Raw genomic sequence first — 26,985 nt, 5'->3', positions numbered from 1 at the left:
TATATATATATATATATATATATATATATATATGCGCTATAATTTTAATAGCTTTTTATGATCTTTTCATTTTGATTTTCCGTCAAACTCTAATTGTTTTTTCAATTTATTATAATCCGTATCTACGTGACTTTGAGTCCATGAGATGCAGCTAGAAAAATGCTGTTTTTTAGTTTCATAACACGATGCTCGCCTCTCTCGTTATAACTCAGCCGTGCATATTTACATGATTTTTCAATTACGCATTTGAAGTTTTCGATATTTAATTGAAATGCGAATTCAGTTTATCTTACAGTAATTGATTTCTTATTGATGTTACATTGCTCGTTTTATCACGAGTCTTATTCATGTGATGTGCAAATCACAAAATAATATATGCGGGGTGTCTCAAAAATAACTGACGGCATGATAAACAAATTGGAAATTTGTTTCGCTCTTGTCAGTGAAACCAATTTTTTTTTAAATTATTAATTTCTTGTTTCAAAATTAGCTAAAATTTTCATTAACAGATGACGCTTTGAACACACCGTAGAATAGTTTCCGAGCGTTTTGATCTTGAACTGACCCTATTTTGCCATATATGGTAGTCATTTCAGAAAAATGTTGCTGATTTCAAAAATATTATTTTGTAGTTGTTCATATTCAGCAGTTACATTTCTTGACGATAATTGTGAATAATTTTGAAATTTGCTGATAACAAATTTTTTGGTTTCATGAGCAGAATGCAGCGCACGGAGCATTTCCTTCTATTTAGTCGGTTGTGGAATTTACGAAAATTCTCGGTTCAAATTTCTGGTTATTTTTATGACACTCGGTGTTTGTCAAAGTTTTTTTGATATTATATTGCAATTTGTATTCAGGAATTTTTTTATTTGAAAAATATTTTTTATAAATACACATAATCAGTTCGCTTTATGCAATAGTTTGGATAAATGTGGCTCTAAATATTCATGTTAAGAAAGTGTTTAAATCGTTTAGGAATGCAAGATCACAATTTGCAGATTCACTTGTTAATTTTAATTGAATTCATGAAATAAATTTTTTTGTAAATTTCTATGACGCAATACCTTGAAGCACATTAGTATGATTTGCATACTTAAAATTTGCCCCCTTATTTTTGGAAATTGCTGGTTGGTTTCTTCCTTTCTTTGCAACATTTAATAGTATGCGAGGCAGTTTGCAAACTGACGCAAGTCACTTCTTTCTTACAGAGACACTTTTTAAGCCATTTCGGACAACTTTAGTCATGGTTATCTGAAAGCAATAGCTTAGTTAAAGCCTGAATAGTAACCAGGGATAGATTTAATGTTCTCTTTGGAGATTAAGATTGTAACCTTGTCCCCTTTTTTTTTACATCTTTTATAACATATTTTATGTGATAACGAATAACTTTTTTCAGTTGTGATTACCATGAAATTATAAATTAAAAAAGAGGAGGAAGCTATTGGACAATTTCTTCTTTCCTTTTAAAAAAAACTTTTACGCTATCACGAACAGCTTTCTACGCCGTCCTTCCTTGAGTTAACAAATTAAGCGTTAAATAATATACCAGAATAGAAAGTAATGAGCACTCACGTAAATTTAAAAACATGAATACCATTTTAATTTTCATGAAAGAGCCCTAAAATATTAATTTTTTTTCCCTCGACTCGAGGATTAACACGTTGGCAATAAAAATGACATTTTTTCCCTTTCTTATTTATCTTTTCAGCTTCCGATCCTTTTGTTGGACTAATAGCACAGGGAGAACAACCATGTTTTGAAACGGTTGAAAGTGAAAATTGTCATACACCAATACATGAGGTTTTCACGCCAAAATATAAAGGAACTGATACAACCACACCAAATACTAAGTTTTATCTTTTTACATCCAAGAGCAAAGAGAGGGCTGAACTTCTTCATAACTGTGGAGGAAAACTACCGAAAAATAGTTCATTCAATTCAACAGAGAAAACTGTGTTTGTTATTCACGGAGTCTACGAAGGTGTGTGCCGTTCAGCTTTTCAGAGGGTAAACTAACATTCATTCTAATAAATTTTAAGGAAGTGTTCTGTCTTTTAATTGAAACATGAAGTTTGAAAGTGGATCGTTAAAATTTTGGTTTTCTTCGAAACAATAATACAGAATATTGCATTTGTTATTCATGGAGACTACGAAAACCTGTCCCGGTCAGCTTTTCAGAGGGTAAGCAAATACAGTCAACTCGTGTTATAACGACCCTGTGATAGAACGACCAACATGATAGAACGACCCTGTGAAGGAGTCCCAATTCACATCCATAAAAGATAACGTTATTTTACTCTTGCTATAACGACCGTAAAAAAGGTCAACTCTTAATATAACGACCCTCTCTGAATTTGAACACAGCTCTTTTCTAACTTCCTATTGGAAACTGGGGTAGAATGGTTGACCTTGAACAAGCACACTTCCGTTAAGTCCTGTTAACATGTAACTTCTACAAATTAATGCACATCAAAAAATTAATATCTTCGTCTAATGAAGCCTCGTTTATGTTCCTCGGTTTACTCTTCTTTATAATACTGCAGATTATGTACATAAAAAAAAATTCGTTTAATATACCGCAAATTATGTACATCAAAAAACTAATTCATTCGAAACTAGATTTTTTTTTGTCATTCTATGTTTTTTTAATCTGTACTTTAAAATAAAATTCTTAATTGTTAACAGTTGTAACTCAATTGTTAGAATGTCATTATGTTTTATTAATGTATGTATCTTGCCCTTTTTTTGGTTTATAACATGTATACCACAAATAGTATATGCATGCATTATGACGTTTAAAACCATTATGTGACCGATTTTCGAAGGAAATTTGCTCATTTTGATATAGCGACCATTTGATATGACGACCAGATTGGGTCGTTATAACGCATTATCGTTATAACGTGAGTCAACTGTATATATTTTAGATGAAATAAATATATATATATATATNCATAACTGTCAAATTTTTTCGTTTTCTATATTTTTAGCAATAATATTTTTTTTTCTAATACCTGTATTATGTTTGATTGATTAGATATTCTAATACTAAAACATTATTCCCCTTAAAAATAATGTTTATTTTTTGCTTCTTAGATTCAGATCGTTTATTAAATCATTTTATGCTTTGTTTACCTTGGGGGTCTATTATACGGAAAAATCTATTATACGGACTTCTGGAAGTCCCACCGATTCCGGATACGCGACTTTACACTGTATAGGGGAGAGGAAGGCTAGTGTGTACTTCGAGCTAAAGTGGATAAATTGGATAACTTTCCTATTTATAGGTTGAATCTTCTCTGTTAGATATCATAAATTGTCAACACTTCTGTGTACTTCTATGTGCAGTTGCTTAATCACACTGTTCATATTTCAGTAGAAACTTGTAAAAAGTTTTTAAGGTCCATAAGTAACTTTCAAATTTTCTCTTTACTCTTTTATTGACATATTTTATTTCCAGAATTTCATCTGAGCGTGATATGTTATAAATGATATGGTTTAACTTTTTCTCTGTATAGTTTCAATTAATCAGTGATAGGCATATACAGTCATATCAAGTTAGTGTAGACATGTGGTGGTGAAACTTGCCCTGACATCCTTTTGAGTTCATTTTTTAGCAACTTTAGTTTTTCTTTTTAAGTCACTCTGATATCTGAGAGATATAAAGAAATTGGAACTTCTTGACAATGAGGGTTAACAACTTTGTGTTAATCAACTTTTTTTTAAAAATATGATAAATAAAAAACTAAAAAACAGCATTGAGCATTATGTTGGTAGAAAGGAAGTTGCTTGTACGTTTGGAGATTATAGTGTTTAATTCTTCCAAGAAAATATGGATATAGCTCTTCCAATCAGAAATCTCTAATTTTTCCTAAAAAAAGAAGAAAAAACACTTCTCGATTCTCAAGAGAAGAATTAGTTACCAAACTTCCATTGTCAGTGACTGCCAGGACTATATCACAATACAAATTTAAAGTTGACATTTCAATTTTTTTGATAAAATGAAAAAAAAATCAAAATATTAACAAATGTACCTGATATAACAAATATAGCTGATGTATAAATTAAATAATGGTTTTCAAATATTTTGATTTGCATTCTAAATGTTTTTCTTAGTATATTGAAGTGCTCTATTACAAATTACTATTTTAATTAATATATGTTAATATTTATTCTCTAATAAGGCTTAGATTATTAATTTCATTTTGACTTTAGCTATACCTTTCTGAGCCAAATGATTACTTTACAAGTTATCAAGTTTGTCCACTCTAATCATATGTAGTGGGACTAAAGTTTAACAAAATAACCTTATTTAAAAAATTATTAAGGAGCTTTTTTTTCAGTTCAGATATAAACCAAAATTCAGCAAAACGTCCAATTTATTATTAAACAATGCTTCACGAATTAAAAATTATATTTAAGTTTTTTGACAAAGTCATTAAAAATGTCCAAACTAGCTCCGTCTCCAATATATTTTGATTTGCCCTGGGGTGCTGCTAGTTATACTCTTGAAATTGGTTCCCTTATGTGATTTCTTTTTCTTCTTTTTTTATAGCTTTTCACAGGACACTGCATAGAATTTGCCATTGCTTGGCTGTTATTCTAGTATAAATACTGGTGTTGAAATCTCTTATTTTAGATTCTATCTATTTTGATTGTTTACTTTTTGGGTTGCAGGCATTAATGAGTCTCAGATTTCTTGCATGGGGAACTTTCCAATGTGTGACTGCTGATATATAGCAAATTTTCAGCAATATCAGTCATCATTGTCAAGAAGTTTAAGCAGAGTAACCAAGGTATTGGTTTAATTGCTACCAATGCTTGTTACATTTCTATCTTCTGATGAAGAGAAGGGAAACAAAATAATGAAACTTTAAGGTCGGTAAATTCTCCAGACTTTTGAGAATTATAGATGGAACACTCATTCCACATTGACTGTTATATGTATGGTTCGAAAAAAAAATGAATCTCCCTGAATAACTTTTGATCTGATGATGTACTAAGATTCAATCTTAATGTTTTAAGAAGGTGATTTTAAATATGCTAATTAATCAATGCAGATGCTATTTTAAGTTAAGAAATCAGACACAAAAATGTACTTTATCTGAATAAACATAATTTTTTATGACGGATTTGAATTTTTGATTCTCAAAATGTAAGGGGTAATTTCATTGGCAGAAAAATGGTCTCAATAGTTTGGTCAGTGAAGCGGTCTGAAGTTTCCACCCTTAATGTTAATGTTATTTTTTTCGTATTTCACTATATATCAAGAAATTTTTAAGCGAATCAAAAAGTTTTTGCACAAAATTCTGATAATTTTTGATAATTATTTATTACTTTTTCAATCAGTTTTATAATTTTTTATTATTTAATTTAATAATAGAAAGAAATTTTAAGTGTAAGATATACAATTTTTTACATCATTTTAAATAATGTAGTTTTATAAGCCAAAATACAAAATTTGAACAAAGTCAGCCAAATAATTCCTGAGAAATCGAATTTTAAAAAGTTGCATGTTTAAAATTTGATTTCTCAGGAATTATTCAACCGATTTTGCTCAAATTTTGTCATTATCATTATTGAATGCATCTTTGAATATATTTCAAGCTTGTATTTATAGAGTTTTGACCTTATGGGACCCTGTATACTAAGATTGTATGGTATTCTGTAATAATCACACTTAATACATATTTTTAGAATCATTGTAAAAAAGTATTCTCTTTAGAGGCTAGAAATTAATATTTAAGGGAGAAAATACAATAATTTTATGAAATTAAGACTGTAAAGAGTGAAACTTAAAACAGCAAAACCTGTTTTATTGCCAAAGGAAAACAAAGATTTAAAGTTAATTATAAGAGCCAGTAGTGTAGTGGGGCCAAAAAGTCCTGGCACAATTGGAAACCCAATATTTAAGTCTCAGTTTATTCTTTATTGTTTCATAAATTTTTATTTCTTTACTGAAATATGATTTGTTTTAGGCATTAGCGTATCCAGAAACTCCATATGTAGTTACTCCAGGTACTTCAATCATGGACTCTCCTGATAGTCTTGCTCAGGCAATTGCTGTTGTTATTTCGATTAATGGAGTAGCTCATTTTGTTTAGAATTAATATGTAAGTAATAAAAATTCATTTCTCATTCATTCATTAGCATTTTACTTCATTTGTCCATTTAAATCACTAAATGTAAACCTAATTTTGCAACATTTGAACTTGGCAGCTTTTTTAATGTGCTTCATTGAACTGCATCAGTGTATACAAGCTAATAGCAGGCAAACCACTTATTTCTAAGATGTATAACGGGAACAGAATTTGTATTTCTTACTTGGATAGAAGTGTTATTTCACATTAAAGTGAAAAAGGTAATTTTGAGAAATCCTTAATATATATTAGTTGCATTCCAAAAGTTCCAATATTACGCATTGTATGGTTTATTCACAACCATACAGTGTAAAAATAGGGGAGAAGCGATTTTTTTTTTATAAATGTTAAAATAACTACTGGAATCAGTTTTATGCTACTATTTTTATTAATATTTAAAAGGTATTACTCTGTTTCATTCAATCTGTGGTTCACTTCTGTTACCTTTATTTATTACTCCAAAGGGTGCTGTTGCTCTAATTTTTCCGACGCTATCACACATTTTTACTTTTCATTTAGGCAATCCTTACCTTCCCTAAATAATATTGTTAATTACTTGAAAGGGATTGTAACTCACTTATATTTAAATTAATTGTAAATTGTTTGAATGTTGTTTGTCACTGGTGAGCATTTTATTTTTAAGTTGTGTAAAGTGACAATAAATTTGCAATAATTTTTTTTTTCAATACTTGATATTGCCCCAAAATACTGATGTTCATGAAAATGTTAAAATCTACTTTCTTAAAATTAAAACTTCCCTCATATTGCATGAATGTTTTTTATTTGTTAATGCCAAATTATTTCTTTTAACATTTTTTAATATGTTGAATAATTTTTATTCACTTCAGTTTATAATTAGAGAAATATATGTTGGAAAAGTAGAGAAAAATCCTTTTTCTTATAATTAAAACTCATCGTTTTTAAATTCGCAAAAAAACATTGGTTTTGTTGGTCTTAGATAATTATCAATACTATATGACCATTACTGATCATGTAATTAGATTGTATGATGCTATCCCATCTGAAAATAAGATGGCTGTAAGTATGTGTAAAACTCTTATGAATGCTCCTATATCTCAATTTGGTTCTTTTGTTACAATAATTACAGATCAAGAACAAAATTTAGAGACAAACTTATTTCATGAACTTAATAATATGCTTAATTAATACATAATGCTAGCTATCATTAAAAGTCAAACAAAATTATTGAGTATTTTCATCATGGCTAATAACACACATCAGTGGTCAGACATTTTACCTGTAGTGTTACTTTGCATATGTTCAGTTATTAAGACTGACCCAAATGCTTCATCAGATACTTTTGACTACGTGAATGATGTATCATTGCTGACAGACAATAATATTTCATAGCTAAAATATATGATGAACAATCTCAGTCCTATTTCGGCATGGGAAACAATCGGTTTACATTAATTTACCTTTGTAAACTATATGAGTAGTGTCAAACTACTATTGACTTCACCATACACTGGATCGAACCTGGTAATAGAAAGATAGGGAGTCATCTCACAGAAAATGAGAACTAGGAATAAAAAGAAATTATCTTTTGTTTCCTTGTACTTAGTACATACTCTTGTATAAAACGATATTCCATCGCCCTTAATAGTGAGAATTCTAACTATAGGTTCGAGTTTTATTCTACTGAAATCATTTAACACTGCTTTTCAGCTACTGACCTTGACTTCTAAGAATCATTCTACCTTTCGAAAAATTCTAATCATTTAGTTAATCATCTTTCTAGTGTCCCATTTTTTCTAATGTTTAGAAGTCTATTTTGATTCAATTTCTACATTTTGTGCATTTCTACATTTTGTGTTCTCCCTACTCCACTCAATACCTACCTGTTTCCTATTGCCTTTTTTATTATCATGTTTAAGCTTGTTCCCCTTCCTCTATTGGCAGGGCTGGAAGTCGAAAAAATAAATTTCAGGAAGTCACAACTATACGTAACTGGATATCTAATTCATCCAGAATGTACTTTCTACATACATATATAAAATTATATTTACAGATTTCTGGCAAGCAAATTTAGTAAATAAATTTAAAAATCTAATACTTACATAGTGCAAAATGCATAGATTCTCAGCTACTTGAACCTCCCAACTGAAACATCTGCTCCTACACCCCAGAACTTAAAATCAAGAAAACTAAAATGGGAACAGTTGGTCTTCACCTTCTATAAGCAGTCACGCCAAGTTTAGTTTTATATTAAGAAAAATATTAAAACACTGCTTTTTCTTTTTAATATAGGATAGGTTTGCATATATTACTTCAAAACTGAAATTAGAAACTGGAATGACATTTTTTTTTATTTCAAAAATTTCCTAGCGAACAGTTTTTTTGACACAGCAATTATGCATTCATTTGCCATGTCAACCATAGTTTGAGATACTTTAAAGTCCTTCATATCACATTTCGATATGGACTGCTTTCATTTTTCATTTGCTTCTCCTGGCAAACAATGTGCCTAACTCTCTTCTTAAACTAAACAATTTTCATTCTTAGTCAGCTCAACCAACTTGACTTCCACTTCATCTTTTTCTTTTTTGGCATTTTCTCTTTGTTCCTCTTTCAAATTTTGCTTCTTTTGAGCTTCCAAGTTAGCTATTTGTTTTATTTCTTCTTAATCAGGGTTAATCAGGGATTTTGAAATGTGTTCAATGTGTTAACTTCATTATTATGACAGGTTAGTATTGTTATCCTATTTGTTTTTTAATTTTTATAAGAAGGATCATTAATTTGTTATCATACAAAATCAGAATTTTGCATTTAGTTTTTACTGCTAATAAATAAAATTTAGTTCCAGATTTCATGAATTATGAATAAACCTCATGATTCGCATTAAACTGATTCTTGATTAATGGATCGGAATTCGTATAAAATGTTCTACGAATTGGGATTCAAATGAAAGTGATTAATGAATCATATATCAATCGTTGCTTTAAATTGATTTGAAAATTGCTCATCAGGATTCATATTAAGATATTTTATAAATCACACATCATAATTTCAATTAAATTAATTTCTAAATCATGTAACGTGATACATATTTGAGTAATTTCGGAATCGTGCATCACAATTCTCAATCAAGTAGTTTATATGGTATTAGAAGGATTTAAGAATTACGCATCGCGATTCGTATAAAGGAAACTTAAGAATTAACGCTTTCAAATCTCATCAAAATGATTTATGAATCACACAAAGTTGTTCTAAATTAAGAAACTTTCAAGTCCCAAATTACAGTTTCCTTTATAGTGATCACTATTCACATGAAAATTACTAGCTAATCACGCAACAGAATTCCCATTAAAGTGATTTATCTCTCATTGTGATCTATGTCTTGTTAGTTCCTGCGTTTTGTTACATTTGCTATTCATATTGTTCTAATTTAAGAAACATACACCACAATTCAATTTCAATTTACAAATAGCACATTATGATACGTGATTTGCGCAATTTCGAGACTTACTTTACCTTTCGTATAAATTTGATTTACATATAATGTATTTAAATTTGCACAAATGGGATTTTTAAAAATTGCACATGTTCATAAAATTTTGAAAATCATGCTTAGCATTTTATGGATCTATTTTAAAGAAAATAAAGCTTCGTAAGTCTTAGTTAGTTATCTGTAAAATATTGTTCTACATTAGATTTTATTGTGTTCAAAATACATTGCTGATATTCTGAAGTAACAAAATCGATAATGTGTTATTAAAATTGAAACAGATGTGCTAATAGGATATATTTCGATATTTTATCTAATTACATACATTTCCTGTTACCTAAAATTTGGATCTAGCATATTAAAAAAAGTATTTATATTTTAATAACCATACAATTACATAAACTTTATCAATTGTTTAGTGTGCTTGTTTAATGTAATATCATTTTTTATTAATTCTAATTTACTTTATAAAATTTTTCATGAAAAGTTTCACTGATGCTAGTTTTTATGTGCTCGCTAGTATCCATGTCAATTGGAATTTTTCAAAGTGATTTAAAGCAACAATATAACTATCAACCATTTGCATTAGTAGCTGATAAATTAAATTATTATTAATATTATTATTTTATCAATTAAGCATTGTGCTTTGAAAATATACAATTTCAGCTTTGACGTAATTATAAAATCTGGTTGACATGTACTTTAGTACGTATATTAACTGTACTGAATGGGTCCTTGAATAATTTGATTTTAAGTCATTGAAAAGTCCTTGAATTTTTTTTTCCGAAAATTTAGTGGGAACCCTGTTTATGTGCAGCATATGCACTATGTGATTTTTTAACACTATCAATAAGATCTTTTGATAATTGAATATCCTTGCTATAGTTTTATATCAGTAATATGTTCTTTAAGAAGCCTTATAGAGCAGATACTGGTTTCTGAAATAGAAGGTTTGTTTGCTGTGATAATTGTATTGTTAATAGAAAAATCACGCTCTGGAACTGTATTTCTGTTAAAAGTGATTATGATAAAAGTGATTATGAACTGTATTATGATAAAAGTGAAGCAAGATTTGGCAAAAAAAAACTAAGATTTGGATATTTTCAAGTGCTGGCAGCAACTTTAACTTTGATGACATCATTCCAATATTTACATATATCTTGATCATCATCATCATAAGTATTTGTAAATTTATCACAAACATCATTCTCGATTCTGCATTAATTGCATCATAAATGTAGTTAGTTTTGGGTATCTTAATTAAGTGTTGCACTAAGCAACTTACTGCAACTTTTAAAAACAATTTATCATACAATACAGGGTGAATGCATAGCAAGTTTCTTAATGAATTTGAAATACATTTGAAATGGGTACTTTATTTTTCAAATACTTGCAAGTTTCCATGTAGCAACTTCTCACAATAAGAATACATAATATTTCGTGCAAGTTCATTTTATTTGAAATATAGCACATGGATTAAAGGTGTATGTTTTTGCAATAACAGTTAATAAGGCAGAAAACATAAAGCAAAAAAGCTAGTAAAGTGTAAATATATGAAAGTCATAAGATCTTTTAAAAATGTATGGATATTACGATATCTTTCACCTAGTTTTTAATCATCATTGCTCTTAACAAGATTTTCTAAACAGTATTCTTTCAGTGCTGGATATTGCTCAATAAATCTCTCACAAGCAGGTGCTAAAGTTAGCCATCTATAGCTCATGTGTTTTAAAATTCTATTGTCAGCTTCATTACCAAATAAAACATCAACTTGAATATTATAAAAATCCTCTACTGGCAGCAGACAAAAAAAAGAAGAAGAAAAACGCAATCAAACCTTCTACATGTCAATCTAATTTACTTAATCTTTTTTTTATAGCATTATTCATAATATGTAAGGGACAGGCTCTTATATCAATCAAATTATTATGATTCAAAGAATCTAAATGACAGTTGAATTTCTTCAAAAATCATAAATTAACACTTGTGTCATCTAATGAACATAGTAATAAGCATTTATGATTGCTCAAATTATAGCTATCAATGAAATTCATAACAATATCAAATATCTTTACAGCTTCTAAATGACCAACGAATTCTGAATCACAATATGATGTAATAAGTCATTCAAATTTCTCAGACTAATATGAAATATGAATATCCAGCTGCTATTTGAGATTGTCTAGTGGTTTCGTCAAAATGTAGAGTAAAAAAAGACTAACCAATAGATTGGAACATTTTTTTCTTCTAAAATATGGTGCAAGTTCAAATTTTGTTATGTACTCAGCTTTATTTCTGAGACCGTAACATTTTTTGCTATTGTTGAATCATCAAATGATTTGGCACAAATCTCTACTAAGTCCCCCAAATTTTAAAATGGGTAATTGCACTTAATTGCATGCATCATTAATAAAATTTCAGATTTTGCCACTTTCTCTTTTATATTTGATGGTACCCATATTCTTCCTTTCGATTACCATGGTAATTTTAAGATTGAAGAACTTCCGTCGAATGTCAGTTGATTTAATTTACTTTTCATCAACTTCTTCTTATGCTTGTCCCCACTCACATATGAGTTCAATTGGTAAAAACCCATGCTTGCAACGCTTAACAATCTGTTGCAAATGACACAAAAGGCCGAATAATCATCACATCGTTTGCACCAACTACTAATTTCGTCTCCGTTTTCATCTGTTTTTTCCATCAAAAATCCAAGATTAATTAAATTTAGTTTTCTGTCTCATCAAGAGAAAAATACAGCTATCCTAAACATCTAATATAAAATTCCCATAGTTCAACAGAGAACAACACGTGCACCTATTCTACAACACAATCAAAATGAACACGAGATACCATTACCACAACCCTTGCTTTTTCTCCTCACTACATCTACGGCCAGCAATTCGGGGAAATCGGTTCTGCTTCTCTCTTTGAATTATGCTATGAGGAGGAGAAGGGGAAATTTCACCTTTTTCTCCCTCAGAAAGCGCTTCTGTCGCCAACAATGGGAACAAACTAATACCATACTAGGCATGTTATGAAGTTTTGGCACTTATTTATTTTCTTTAATGAATATGTCAATATTGTTTCGATAATAGCAAACACAAATTCAAAACTTTCTTTTCTCTTTGAATTCTCATCCCCATCAGAGATGCAACCAATAGCATCACGAATATCACTCAACTGAATTTTTTCTAATGAAAAAATAAAAACTGCTGTTTTTAAATAATATACTTTAACAGAATTCTTTGTTTTTCACAACACCTGATTTCCATAACATCATTTGATCAGTTTACATTTAGCATATAATGTTAATGTTTGACATAATATACCTGATTTTAGCTTTAGTGCCATTGACTTTATATTCAATCAAACATCAGTGAAGCTTAGTTTTTGCCCTACTAGTATCATTCATTTTTTTATCAATATTTTGCATTTTTACCCCTTTTATTGTTGAGATATTTGGCAAGTTTGTGCAAACATTCTCTTGGGAAGAGAAAACCAGTTAATTTTGCTTGAAACAACCAGTGTTTATCCTAATTTGAGTTTTATTATTGACAGATAAAGTATTAAAATTAAATTTTAGTTGAGTGGTTACATTGATGGAAATTTTAGGTGAAATGTTTGTAAAAAATGTATTAATAAAGCATTTAGAAGTGTTTATTTGTAAAGCATCTTATTATTTAATTTAATGGTTTCCTTTTGATTAAAAAATGTTCTTTTAATGTATCCCAATTTTCTTTTTATTTCGTTTACTAAAGAGCTTTGTCGTACCCCACTGATATTTCCTTCTGTTTACAATTTATTTATGTCAGGCTTAATTTATAACATCAAGGGTTTTTTAATATTATTCTCCTTTATATCCTTTTTATAGCTTTTTAATTTTATAATAATAGCCTGATAGCCTTTTTTTACTAATCACCTGTATTTTAAATTACATTATAGAAATATGAGTGTTTCCTAATGTTTCTTCATGCTGCTTGTTGGAGAATGAATACTGCTTCAATAGGATGTTAAATTACTTGTTAAACAAAAATAAATTTGCTTTATGAACTGATGAGAATTTTCTTTTTTTTAAGATGTGGTAGAACTTAAAAAATATAAATCTTTTTGTTAACATGCATAAATCTCCTGTTGATTGATGAAATTATAATGTATGAATTGTTAGTGATTTAAAAAAAAATCTTATTTTTTATTGTTGACAATGACACATGATCCATTACATTTAATGTCTTAGGTACTGAATTTGATTGTAATACAGTACAGTACCTCTTATCCGGAAATCAGAAAACCGGAACGAAATTCAATACATCTTCCCGCCATTTTTATAAAAAAAAATTTCCTCAGAAGATTTCAATATTCTTCTTTCTTTTTTAAAAGATGTTAACCATCATTTTAGAAATAATCATTAGTTCCCTACACTGTCAAAAGAAGTAAGAGTTTTTTTAAATTATTCTAATTATGTATATATATTTTTTAGTTGAGTTTGACAGTAAAAAAAACTGCTTTTTGTAGCTATTCCAAAAACCGGAAAAATCAGTTATCCGGAATAGCGATGGTCCCGATCGTTCCGGATAATCGGTTCTCTACAGTATTATGTTATTGATAATTTATATAATATATTTTTATTTATATATTATAATTTATATTATATGTTTTTTATTTAAAAGTTATATTTACTATGAATTTAAAATTCTCATGGGTAAAAATTTTTATTTTAATTGTACCATTCACTTGCTCAAATTTGATGAATCTGTAGAACTTTTAATGTTGAGAATGAAAATCTTATTCAGTATTCAAGTATTAAATTTGTAATGAAATTCTAATATCCATCTTATTAAATAGCAGATATTGCATAAATTTGTTCTATTGTCTTAAACTCTCCATTAATATTACAACTGTGATTAAACCTTTAATTTGCCCTCTGTAGTTATCTTTTTATAAAATATACAATCCTAAAACTCAGTTAAAAGACATTTTTTTAGACAACCTTCTGTACTGCTACCCCTTAATTTGAAAATTATATTACAAATTTAATGCATTGATATATTTTAAAAAGTTGAGCAATAAATCTACTATTTCAAAACAATAATGCTTAGTATATAATTGTAAAAAGCTTGAAAATATAAGTCACTTATTGTGTTGTATTAACTATACGCATAATGAACAAATTATTACTAACCCTAATCCACGCACATCCTGTGAAAAAAATTTTATTAGCCAAAAATAATGGCAGAACTAAGCTATTTTTGGCTTATAAAAGTTTCATGTGTCGTGATTACTGTAATTTTCCTTCAGTGATGATTGAAACAATTTGCAGGTTTCCCAACAGTGCCATAAATGAAACCATGATGTTTTGCAAAAATTTAAATGTAGCCTCAAGTCCTACCCTGGTGTGTGTAGATTAGGCTTATTATAATTTTGATGTTTTGAATCTTATTCAAAATGTGATTTCATGTTGCTTCTTTGTAGCAAGATAAGTTAAATTTAAAGTTTTTATTGTGGAAACAAATAAAAACATTTGGATAATAATATGTTTTGAGTTTTTAAATTAATTACAAACATTTTATTTTCTTTCTTTTAGCTCTCTTCTGTGATTTATATATACCTGATAATGCAATATTTTATATGCTTTAGTTTAAGTGCTTTATTCATTATAGTAAAAAGCATTCATTTATATGTAATTTTTATATTTAAGCTATTCCATGTACATTTCTTTTTCTTTCAATTACAAAACAAATTATTTTCTCCCTTCTTTTTGCTGTTAGATTTTAGGTTCTCCTGTTAATACAAATTGGGAACATTTTAAGTTAATTACTCAACCTATTTCATATTAACTAAAGTTAATATTGATGGCTTTTAAATTATCTAGATATGATTGTAATGATATGTGTAATTAACTGTAAATAAACATGTAAAATAGTGTATAAATTATAATGATAAGTGATAATGATTTTTCACGAGTAAAATTTTACTGTTATATTTCTTCATTATAATAATGTATATAATTCTAAAATAATTTTGTATGCAATTTGAATGATGGTGTAATATATTTATATTTCAACTTAAATATTTATTTTTATAGTAATGTGTAGTAGGCAAAATAAAAAATGGCCACCCTGAATAACTTTTGATCTTAGGATCAGATCTTCACACTCTAGGACTCAATCTTAATGATTAATTACTGCCGACGATATTTTAAGTTATGAAATCAGACACAAAAACTTACTTTCTCTGAATAAAAATACTTTTTTTTCGACGGATTTGGACTTAATGTTAATTTTACTCTTTGCATATTTCAACATATCTGAAAAACTTTTTAATCGAATTGAAAAAATTTTGCACACAATTATAAAATCTGTTTATCCAAAGATATTCCCATGCACAAAATAACCTTTAGTAAATATTTATTATTTTATTTAATTAAAGTCAAAAAACTTTTGAATTGCGAGGAATACATTTTTTACATCATTTTTTAAAGAATTTAATTTTGGGTGAAAAAATACGAAAATTGACCGAGATAGGTTAAAAAGCTCCTGAGAAATTGAATTTTGATAGAGTTATATTTTTAGAACGCGATTTCTCACCAACTATTCAGCTAATTTTGCTGAAATTTTGTGTTTTGCCATTGTAAAAAATTGTTTACTTTACAATTCAAAAGTTTTTCAACTACTGTTAAATAAAATGATAAAAAATAGTAGATATTTACTGAAAGTTAAATTTTGCGTGGAACTATATTCTGATAAATGAATTTTATTATTGTATGCAAAAAAATTTCAATTCGCTGAAAAAGTTCTCAAGATATGACAAAATAGGCAAACTGTAAAATTAACATGAAAGGGTCCAAACTAGGGACCAGTTTGGGAAATATGGTCAGTCCAAACTATGGACTAACCATATTTCCCAAATTGCGGCTACACCCCTATATTCTGGTGGTCAGAAATTTGAATCCATAAAGAAAGGGTTTTGTTTATTCAGAGAAAGGGCATTTTGTGTCTGATTTTGTAACTTAAAATATCGTCTGCACTAATTAATTAGCATATACTTTAAACCCAAAAAGATTATTTTTATGACTGGAATTATTTAAGTAATTATATTAACTTTCTAATTTCTTTAAATTTTTTACTGGATTTCATAAGATTTTTAATTTAGCTTTCAGGCAAAACCTTTTGAGTGTTATAAATTTCTACAACTATAAACAAAACATTGTTTAGTGTACTACTTTAATTAACGTAAAATGAACTGAATTACTAATAAAATTAAAAGATTACATTTAGTATCCGTCATGCTTGCCTTGTAGTAGAAGGCAGTTATAACTGTGTATTACATTTCATTTTTAATTTCAAATGTCTCAAAAGTTTTTAAACCTACCAAATAATAATATATTTTAGGTTCAAAAGTACCATTAGTATATGAAATTCTAGCTTTAGAATTTTAAGACTAATTGATTCTGAAGAGGGATAGTGCCTCCATTACCTACAGATGCCTTTTGGAGTTTGTGGCTCTTCTGCTAATGAGTTATTTTTATTAAGATTTTGTTAATCTGTCAGTTTTCATAGTTTTCTTTTTATTTTTTTGTTTTCTTAATTAAAGAAATTGAACAGCTCTCAGTTCATTTCTATATTCATTTCAAAATTAAGGGGAGAAAAAAACACAAAAATCAATAAAAAGTACTGAAGAATCAGAGAGATTGGAAATAGACATCTCTGAAAAAGTTGCTCTAAATGAATTAAAAGTTACAGAGTTTAAATTCATTTATTTCATAATTAAAATGAATCAGTGTGGCCAAAAACCAGGAGAGTCAAGGATAAATAACTAAATGTTCTTCTTCTTTGTCAGTGCAACAGCCCCTTACAGGCCATGGCTGCCTCAGCAGCTGACAAACATCAGAGCCTCCTATTCATGGCAACTCCCTTCCAATTTCTAATCTTTAGGGTTTTCAAATCATTTTTGATGTCGTTGAGCCATCTAGTAGGGTGTCTGCCTCTGGGGCGTGACCCCTCGGGGTTCTTAAAAGTAACTATTCTCATGGAGCTATTTTCAGGGCTTCTCCATAGATGGCCCAGCCATCTCAGCCTATTGTTGGTAGGTAATTAGTAAACGTTTTTTTTTTATATTCCATTTTGCTTCAGTTTGTATCAATTTTTGAAAATATTTTTAAAAAAGATAATTTAGTATTCAATACCTAATATTGCTCTTTCAAAAATATTAGTCATCATTATTAAGAAAACGGTATTTTATAATTGACAATTATGCTAACTGCTTGTAAATGTTTTTCACAGTGTTTACCACTTACTTTGCAATTACTTTTATAATCAACTTTGATATATCACGAATAGCTGCACTTTACCAGAATCCTTTTTTCATATGTTGTTTGTCTATGCTTGCTATAATTAAAAAAGAAAAACATTTATTATCTACTTGAATAGCATATAAAAATGTTTTGTAATGAATCTGTTTTTGAAAAATGCAGATTTGAAAAATTCATCATATAATTAGTTTTTGTTTTAAAAATCAGAAAAAAATTTTTATGAAACTGCTTTGGAAAAATCAGAAAACTTTTTTCTGAGTGATTGTGGCCACCTTGTAAATATATCTGGCTAGCTTATACATATAAGAAATATCATTTATTTTAGTCTTGTCACAGCAGAAATTCTGAGATACTATATAAATGCTAGCAGAACTGAATAATGCCGTTCAGCTTACAAGAAATAATAAAAAAAATTCTCAGATTTGCTTCCATATTTAATGGCTCAAATTTGTGTTATTTTAAATTTACGTTTTTACTCTAAGAATCTTTATCGAATTTCATGTCTGAATCCAATAACCACAATTTTAAACACTAAAACTTTGCACATTCAATAACTAAAGTACAGAAGTTAAAGAAAATTTACTGTTTTTTATATTGTTATTTCACTTACATTTATTTTATTCCACGTCTTTTTTAGCTGAAAACTGAAGTTGAACTTAAGTTTGGATTAAAATTCAAAATATTGTTGATCAACTAAAGCTGGCTTTGAAAAAATGTTTTATTTCCTATCAGTTCTTGAAACAGCTTGGAAAAGGAAAAAGCTCTGACCATTAAAAGGACTTCCTTGGACTACTATCAAAATGCAACTATTCAATTTACTGTTTAAATTTGCTTGTAGTTAAAAACGTTTCTATTTCTTTTTCAACAGAAAAGATTGAGATTTGTTGTTATTGTAATCAGCAAAACAAAACACCCATCACCCTTATAACTTTAGAAAGGTTTGTTGGATTTTTATTCTGCAAAGTGCTTTGGTAATATTTTAAAGAAATCTCTTAATAGCAGTTAACTGTAACTGTGGTAGAACATGCTCATTTGATCAAACACCCAAATTATTGGGGTAGATAAAGTTTTCTGGCTTTTATAGTTTTACTGCTATGGCAGTTCAAAAATTTGTTACTCTGTTATTTTAATGGGTCATATTTTGATTTTGGTTAAGCAACAATAATTCTTTCAGAAAAAGTTATATGCCCTTAACTCAAAAATGCTATATAAAAGAGAATTTTGATGAATTTAATGAAAAAAATTTAAATTGTAAAATATAAAAATTTTTATGTATTCTGATTTTTTAAAACCTAAATTTACATCAATTGATCAATAAAAAAGTGCTTAAAAACTAATTAAAAAAATAAATTATAGAAAGGTAATGAAATTACCCCCCATTTTGAGATGAAATGATTTTTCATATTATACGTCATACGCATAATTGCAGTACTTTATATTATATGTCAATTGAGTTAACCTATAAATGAAGGAATCAATCCTTTCTTTAATCATTTATTCCTATGAAATAAAGAAAGGCTGATATTTTTAAGAATTTTGTCGATAGAAAACTGATAGTCACCTTTTTTCAATTTAATATTTTTCCTTTTCTTTAAATTAAGTGTTACAGTTTTAGAATTTACTTCCAGGGGTCTGTCTAGGTTTTTCTGAAAGGTACCTATTTTGTGAAAATTTAGACATAATTTGTGAAAAATAAAAAATTGTATTTAAAAATCGCACAAAAATATTGTAAAAAATATGGATTTATCGTTTCTTAAAGGATACAAAAATAAAATTTTAAGATAAAGTATTTTGTGAAACTACCGTTTTTCCTAAAGNGAAAACTGATAGTCACCTTTTTTCAATTTAATATTTTTCCTTTTCTTTAAATTAAGTGTTACAGTTTTGGAATTTACTTCCAACCGTCTTCATTAGTAATCTAGTAACACATTCATTGAAAGCTTTTATTTTATTTTCCATTAAAACGTTTTATAGTGCTACTGCTTTTAAGGAGGATTAGGTTTGAGGAGGATTACGTTTAAGAGGATTACGTTTAAGATGATTATGACATAGATCTGGGAAAACAGTTAAAAAGTGGAACAATTATATTTTTACTATAACATTCTTCTTAATTCAGGATCAGCCGTTTTATTTTAGTATTTTAGATTAAATGCTTATAAAATATTGAAGAAAACTCTCTAACAAAACTAAATTCTTTTTTTTTTGCTATGTAGCTGTCGACTGTCACTTTTGTTGATGAAAGGACTGTATCCTTCAGAATTTATAAATTAATAAAACATATAAATAATCTGATAAATATGTTTATAAATGAGTGCAAAAATAAATCAATTTCTGCCATATTTACGAAATGTAGTTGCATAAATACTGTAGACAAATATCTTCTCTTCTATAGACAGTATCTTCTGTAGACAAATATCTGCTAAGAGTGTAAAAATTAGTAATTATATGCATTCTTTGTATTAAAAGAAGTTCAAATCTTTTAAGTACAATATTCAATTGCTTCTAAATATGTTTAATAATTTTGAAGGTTATAAAAAATTTGCTAATGCTTCAAAAAAATTTATTGAAAGTACAATGCCAACTGTCATTTTAGCTTTCATTTAGTGCACATTCCACGTAAAAAAAAATAATAAAAAACTTCTCTAATTTTATGTATGGTAAGAATTTATAATATTAATAATAACAATTATTATTCTGAATCTACCACTTTTACTAGAAAGCAGTTTAAAAATCTAATATCCATTTGAATAAACATCAGCAAATCAGATATCAAGTTTTTTATTATTAATGTCTTAAATTTAAAATTAGCACTTTTTAAGAGGCTTATGAGTTATTTAAACTTCTGTAGATAGAAATTTATATTATTCTCAAAATAAATTAAATGAAGAAAAATATAGGAAAAGCACCCATCAAAACTAAACTCACATTAATAAACTATTTTTTTTTTTTTTAGTCAAAATATGTAACAAGCCTTTCTAAGGGCATGGTAAGTATACTTACCACCAATTTTAAAAGTTCATGATAGACTATTTTACCATTTTTAATTTGGTTTCCATCCGTTAATAACTTCAGCTTTGATGAAGTACGTTTGAATAAAATTGGTGCCTTAGCTTATTTGATAAAATTAATTTTATCTAATAAGCTAAATGAGTTTCTTTTGATTATATCAACTTCAATTTCAAAATATTTTAATTCACCTTTGCTCGAAATAAATGCCACATTTAAGGGTTAAAATAAATTCCAATTGTATGTTGCACATTAACTCACAAATTTCAATACTGAAGATGCTCCATGTATAAAAGTGTTATATAATACTTTAAAGAATGCTTCCATTATAACAGTGGTTATATGTTTACATTTAAACTAAGTGAACACTTTAAATTATAAAACAAGAATGTGCACAATTCTTTATATGCATGAAGGTTTTTATTATAAATATTTTATGGTGAATTTTTACACATGGGTTGACAAATTTTCACAATGAATAATGTGGAAAATATTGCTACCACTTTTTATTTATTTTTTATTTGGGGTAACATTTACTTCACTATACAAAATAATAAGCTTATGCAACAAATTACTTGAAAACAGCATGCTTCCTAAATTGATGCTATTAATGCCAAATATTGGCAACATTCTACTTTTTAAGTCAATATTTCATTTATCTTTCTGGCCTTTTTACTAATCAGAAATTTATGAAATTTAGTTCCAAGGGTTATTTTTGCGCACTAAATCGACTGCAATAAAAAATTATTATGTTTCTTCAGAAAAATAGTGTTTTTCTGCAAAATAAGCATATTCTGCCTTGGTTTTAGTTAACTGATACATGTAATAGAGATTTCCTTGAGTAATTGCCTTAGCACTTTGCAGAATGAAAATCCGTTCAAAAGTTATGAAGGTGATTCCTTTATTGTACATAGCTTATCTTACAAATAAGTGGGATTAGGAATTTTAAGGATGTCTAAATTTTGCTGTATATTCACTTCTTTGTATTGCTTTGTTGTTTTGTGGCCACTTAGAAATTTTTTTTCTTTTTTAATAAAAAAAATTCCAAACATGAAGCCTAATTTCTTGTACATGTACTCTTATACAGTGAGACCAAGCAAATTGACTCATATTTTCAAGAACCAATTATAATTTTTAAAATTAAAGAGAATTAAAATCTTTGTTCCCTGACCACCTGTCTATCTTGTATATCTTTTATTGACATGTTAAATTCGTCTAAGATTGTTATTAAATACAGTTCTAATTCTTTCATAGAGTGACTAAAAGAGAATTTTTCAAAAAAGTTTCTATATTATGTATTAAAATTTTTTCTAAATTGGTAAAATAATATTTAAATTATCTAAACTTTCTTGTAAGTTGGCCAGACGGGACACTATTGTAGGTTTTTGTAATAATAAGGTTGGTAAATATGACTAAATAAATTAAACTCTGAAATATAATGTTTCCTTACTGCAAATAAGTTTTTGTTTGTTGTTATTTTAAGAAATTATTTGCTAAGAATAACTGATATGCTTAGCTTACAAAATATGCATACCTGTTTTTCTTCTAAAAAGTTTAATGTTAAAACTAAGTAACAAGTTACAATTCATTCTATAATTTACCTCATTTCTTAAGATGTATGGATGCTTTGCAGAATAAAAATTTTTAAGTAATTCTTAAAGAAATCAATTTTATTTATTTTTATTTGGATTGATAATATATAAAAAATATTCGAATAATATGGTATAACTAAAAATAACATAATATTAGAAATGATTAAAAAAACACTGGCTCATCCCCCCTGAAGTTGATCATTAAAGTAAAAATTCACCAAATCTTAAAATGGTCACATTGCCAGTTTTTCCTCTGTTGTTTTATATGAGGTATTCCATGAAAACTTTTTTATTTTAATAAATAAATTATGTTTATTTCTTCTACGATTCTTTATCAAAATAATGATATTTATATTTTTTTCATACATTTTTAAATTTTGATATTGTAGTTTTCTTACAAGAAGATTTTAGAAAATAAAACTGTTTTCATACATTATAATTGTGCCTATGTCTAACATTTGAATTTTTCAAATTCTCTTTTTTTATAATAGTTTATTTCTGTATTTCTAGAATATCAAATTTTTAAAAAACTCAATTTTATCCTGAATAATTTCAGTTTTTAATGTAAACTAATATTTTTTAGATATTTCTGTTTGTTTTATGCTTTATTGTAAAATTAAAAATGATGCATTTTTAAATGTTTCCAATAAGACTGAAACTTGCTCAAAGATTAAGCAAAATATCACAACTGTACTAATTATTTAATACTTTTGTAATGTTCTTCTTGTCACTGTTTTGTATATTGTCCTTCAAGCTAACCGTAGGTTTATATTCCAAAATATTTTCAATGCATCAAATTGTACACTTGTATGTTTAAAATATATAAATATTTCCAAATTAAAATATTCTGAGAAAATGTAAGTAACATGAATTTTTTGTCATTAACATATATTTGTAGCATTAAACATAAATTATCATATCATGGGTACACTATAAAAATTTATGGAACAAAAGCTTTATCTGTTCAAAAACATTGCAGTTTCAAAAAATCACTATAGGAAAATAACAAACTAGTTTTCTATTAATCAATTATATATTAGAAAATGTATTAGGTTTGTCTCTATTTACAGGGCTGCCATCTTTCTACTCTTTGTGGACAAACTTTTTCTAGTGGTAGCAAATTTTACATTTTAATGGGTGATTCTTAGTTTAGTAATTTGATTTAAAATTGTTTTCCACGCCACTATATTTTATTTTAAATCCGTCACTGAACAGCCGACCCAATTTTGGGTTTACAACTACTAATCTTCAACTCCGTAGCCTTGTAATTTTGAACCAATCCAGAAGACAAGGAAACTCCTGGATCAGTACCCCCAGAGGTATTGATTTGTTATGGAAACATGGAGGACTTTGCAACTCGACAGATTTAACGTGTATCAGTCACCATTTACTACACAGGGAGTCTTCTGTCGGCAGGGATCGAACTCTTGGACATGGGCCCAGTACCCTACCAACCAGGCTATCCCGGCCTTCCGCACCACTATTTGTGATTATTCGAAAATGCATATAAAAAACCATTTTGATCAGTTCTCTTGGGGAAAATTTTTTAAAATGTTGGCAAAATGTGGAAAGATTTTTTTTTATTGTCTACCATTCTATAAAATATTTCACAAACATGTTGTAGTTGGCAGCCATGTATTTATATAAGTGAAGCTTAAAGTTCAAGTTTTTATTTAATATCTAATCAAAAACAAAGTTTTGAGATAATAAGAAAAAAAACAGATTGCAAATAATGAATAATAAGTTCAAATCCATTTTGAAAATCTTCTAAATTTTGACCGCAAAATCATTGAACTCCTGTGTTATAAGCAGAAATTTATTTCTTTATTTCCCAAACTTTTGATTTTAAATTAACAAAAAAAAATTAAAAGCCTGGAATCAATTTTAACAGCTGAAATAATTAAAAGTAAACAAAATACAATGTTTTACAATTTAGTCAACAAATTTAGTTACTCATTTTCGTTTTCCATCAAAATAAATAACAAAAACTCACATTATCACTAAATTAAACATAATTTTATAATCTAGATTTATGCATTGTGTAACAACTAAAGGTAGTGATTATGGAACACCCTGTATATAAATTATATGCAAGGTGGTCCATAATAACCACTCTTAATAGATATTTTCCCACATTGATCCTATGAAAAACTTTATGAAACATATATGTTAAAGACCAAAAAACATTAAGTTACCCTTCAATATGGGGTAACTAAAACCAGCATTAAGAATTCAGCAATTGGCTAATATTTAAGTTAGAGAGGGGGTAAGAAAAGGCTAAAATAAATGTACTTATATTGTTCGAAACATTAATTAGAAAATAAAAGTGTAATTATTTTTCTTAAGTATTTTTAGTGTTTCAGCCTTTTTAGATTAAAATAATTTACCCGGAAAGATCATGTAATGATTGATGTTCAACTAACAAATTCAAATGGGAAAGGTATCCTCCAATGATTGTTACAGGCTTTTAAACTTACAACTATACTTTTATAAAAAAAAAGCTTGGAGGCCTTTTTTTTATCCATTCAGGAAACAACAATGGGCTTAAAAATATAGAAAAAAGTCAACAGATGGAAGAAAACTAACAATAAGAACTTAAAACAGTCTTGCTAAAATCAGCTTCTGAAAGTGTGTAATCATGATAATAAATTTTATTCTTACTAAATAACAAACATGGTTGCGATTACTTTACACCAAGTAGTGTAAAAGAACATGCTAGGTGTTTCTCTACACCAAGAATTATCCTTGCTTTTGGTGTAGTAGAACTTTTAGTGAAACACCACTTTGATGCAAAGTACTTACCACCATTTTTGGTATTCAGATACGCGAAAAATTTTCGCATCGTCTAGGAATATTTCTTAAAATAAAATTAGTTTGCTGATTAAAGATGCACAAAGGGCAGAGAAAAAATGAATATGAATTGGAACTAGCTTCAACAAAACCGAAATGAACAGAAGTTAAATATTATAAAATTATTTATTATTATACAATTGACAGATTTATGTAAATCTACTTATGAGAATAGAGATATCTTTTTCCCTTTACGATCGAACCTGCAAAATTGTGCAGGTTAGGTATTTACCCAATGGATAAAAAGTATAATATGTTTAAACCAGGGCTGCCAACTTTCTACGCTTTTGGGGAAATTTTTTATCTAGTAGTAGCAAAGTTTATGTTTTAAATGTGTTATTCTTTGTTTTGTAAATTTGATTTAAAATTATTTTTCACACCCACTATATGTAAATGATTCAAAAGTTTATATAAAAAGCCACTTTGTTCCAACTCTCTCGTGGCGAAGCTTTTGTTTTTGATTGTCTGCCATTCTATAAAATATTTCGCAAAACCGTGGTAGTTGGCAGCTCTGTATTTATATAAGTGAAACTCAAAATTCAAGTTCGCCCGAAAATTTTTTATTTTATATATACCTAATCAAAATGAATAGGAAATAAAAAGGAGGAAAAAATTAATAGGAAAAATAATAGATTGTAAATAATGTGTAATAATTTCATTTCGAAAATTTTCTAAATACAGTCCACAAAATCATTAAACTCGCATTTCGTAAGCGGTAATTGATTTCTTTATTTCCCTAGCTTTTGATTTTAAATTAATAAAGAAAAATAAATTGCCTGGAATTAATTTCTAAAGCTGAAATAATTGAGAGTCTACAAACTTCAATGTTTTTCATTTAAGTCAATGGATTTAATAACTTGTTTCAATTCCTCAATCAATATATCAATAGGTTTTTATTTCTGAACAAAGACAAATAAACTGAAATGGCTTGATAATCTAAAAGGGAAGTTGAAATTTTACCGACGAAGATAACTTGTCTTACCCCAGCTTATATATAGGATTTGAATTTTGGGTAAATTTTCAAAGAAAAATTATTCTCACAGCTTATATACGAATGGGCTTACATTCGGAAATATACGGTTTTTGGTTAAAATACTACTTTATAAAGAAATAACCTCGTTAAAATCAAAACTTTTGAAAGTTGGTATGATGTCGTAAATTCTAGGCTTTATTAGTGTTCAAATAAATCAGACCTGGAAACCCCTTTAATTTTCTCACCACTAACACCACGGTGTTTAATATGGTTGGCTGTTCATAGTATTGATTGAAAATAGCACAATCTTTCAGAATTTTCATTTTACTTGATCGGTTTTGGTAAAGCTAAGCTGTACATTTAGCACCGTTATTTATAACGCTGAAGTGATAATTCATGTATCTTCACTGTTAATTTAAAGTTTGTTCGATCATACTCACATCCTCTTTCTAGTGAGGTAATCATTCTGAAACTTGTGACTGATTCTTACAGTCTAATCTTAATCCTTAGGAGGGGTTTTCTAGTTGTGGTACGTGTAATAGTTACGGTAACTGTCTGCAGACCCCCAAAACCTAACTAGTAGATATTTTGATACGGACTCATATCTTGGTAGCAAAATATAATATACTCCCAAGTAACAG

General features: G+C 27.9%; 1 long non-coding RNA gene across 2 annotated transcripts in view; it reads left to right on the top strand.

The window, feature by feature from the left end:
* The window catches only part of LOC107437114 (uncharacterized), a 29,685-nt gene extending 10,412 nt beyond the window's left edge, over nt 1-19,273 (top strand). For both annotated transcript variants that reach the window (XR_006225091.2, XR_006225090.2), the window contains exons 5-6: nt 5,982-6,116; nt 18,561-19,273. This is a non-coding gene — a long non-coding RNA (uncharacterized lncRNA). The remainder of the gene's footprint in view (nt 1-5,981; nt 6,117-18,560) is intronic.
* Nucleotides 19,274-26,985: the final 7,712 nt, after the last annotated feature.

This window comes from Parasteatoda tepidariorum, chromosome X1 (genome assembly GCF_043381705.1).
Source record: "Parasteatoda tepidariorum isolate YZ-2023 chromosome X1, CAS_Ptep_4.0, whole genome shotgun sequence".
Taxonomy (NCBI): Eukaryota; Metazoa; Arthropoda; class Arachnida; order Araneae; family Theridiidae; genus Parasteatoda; species Parasteatoda tepidariorum.
The sequence above is the reverse complement of the archived record's forward strand: the minus strand, read 5'-3'. Positions and strand labels throughout refer to the sequence as shown.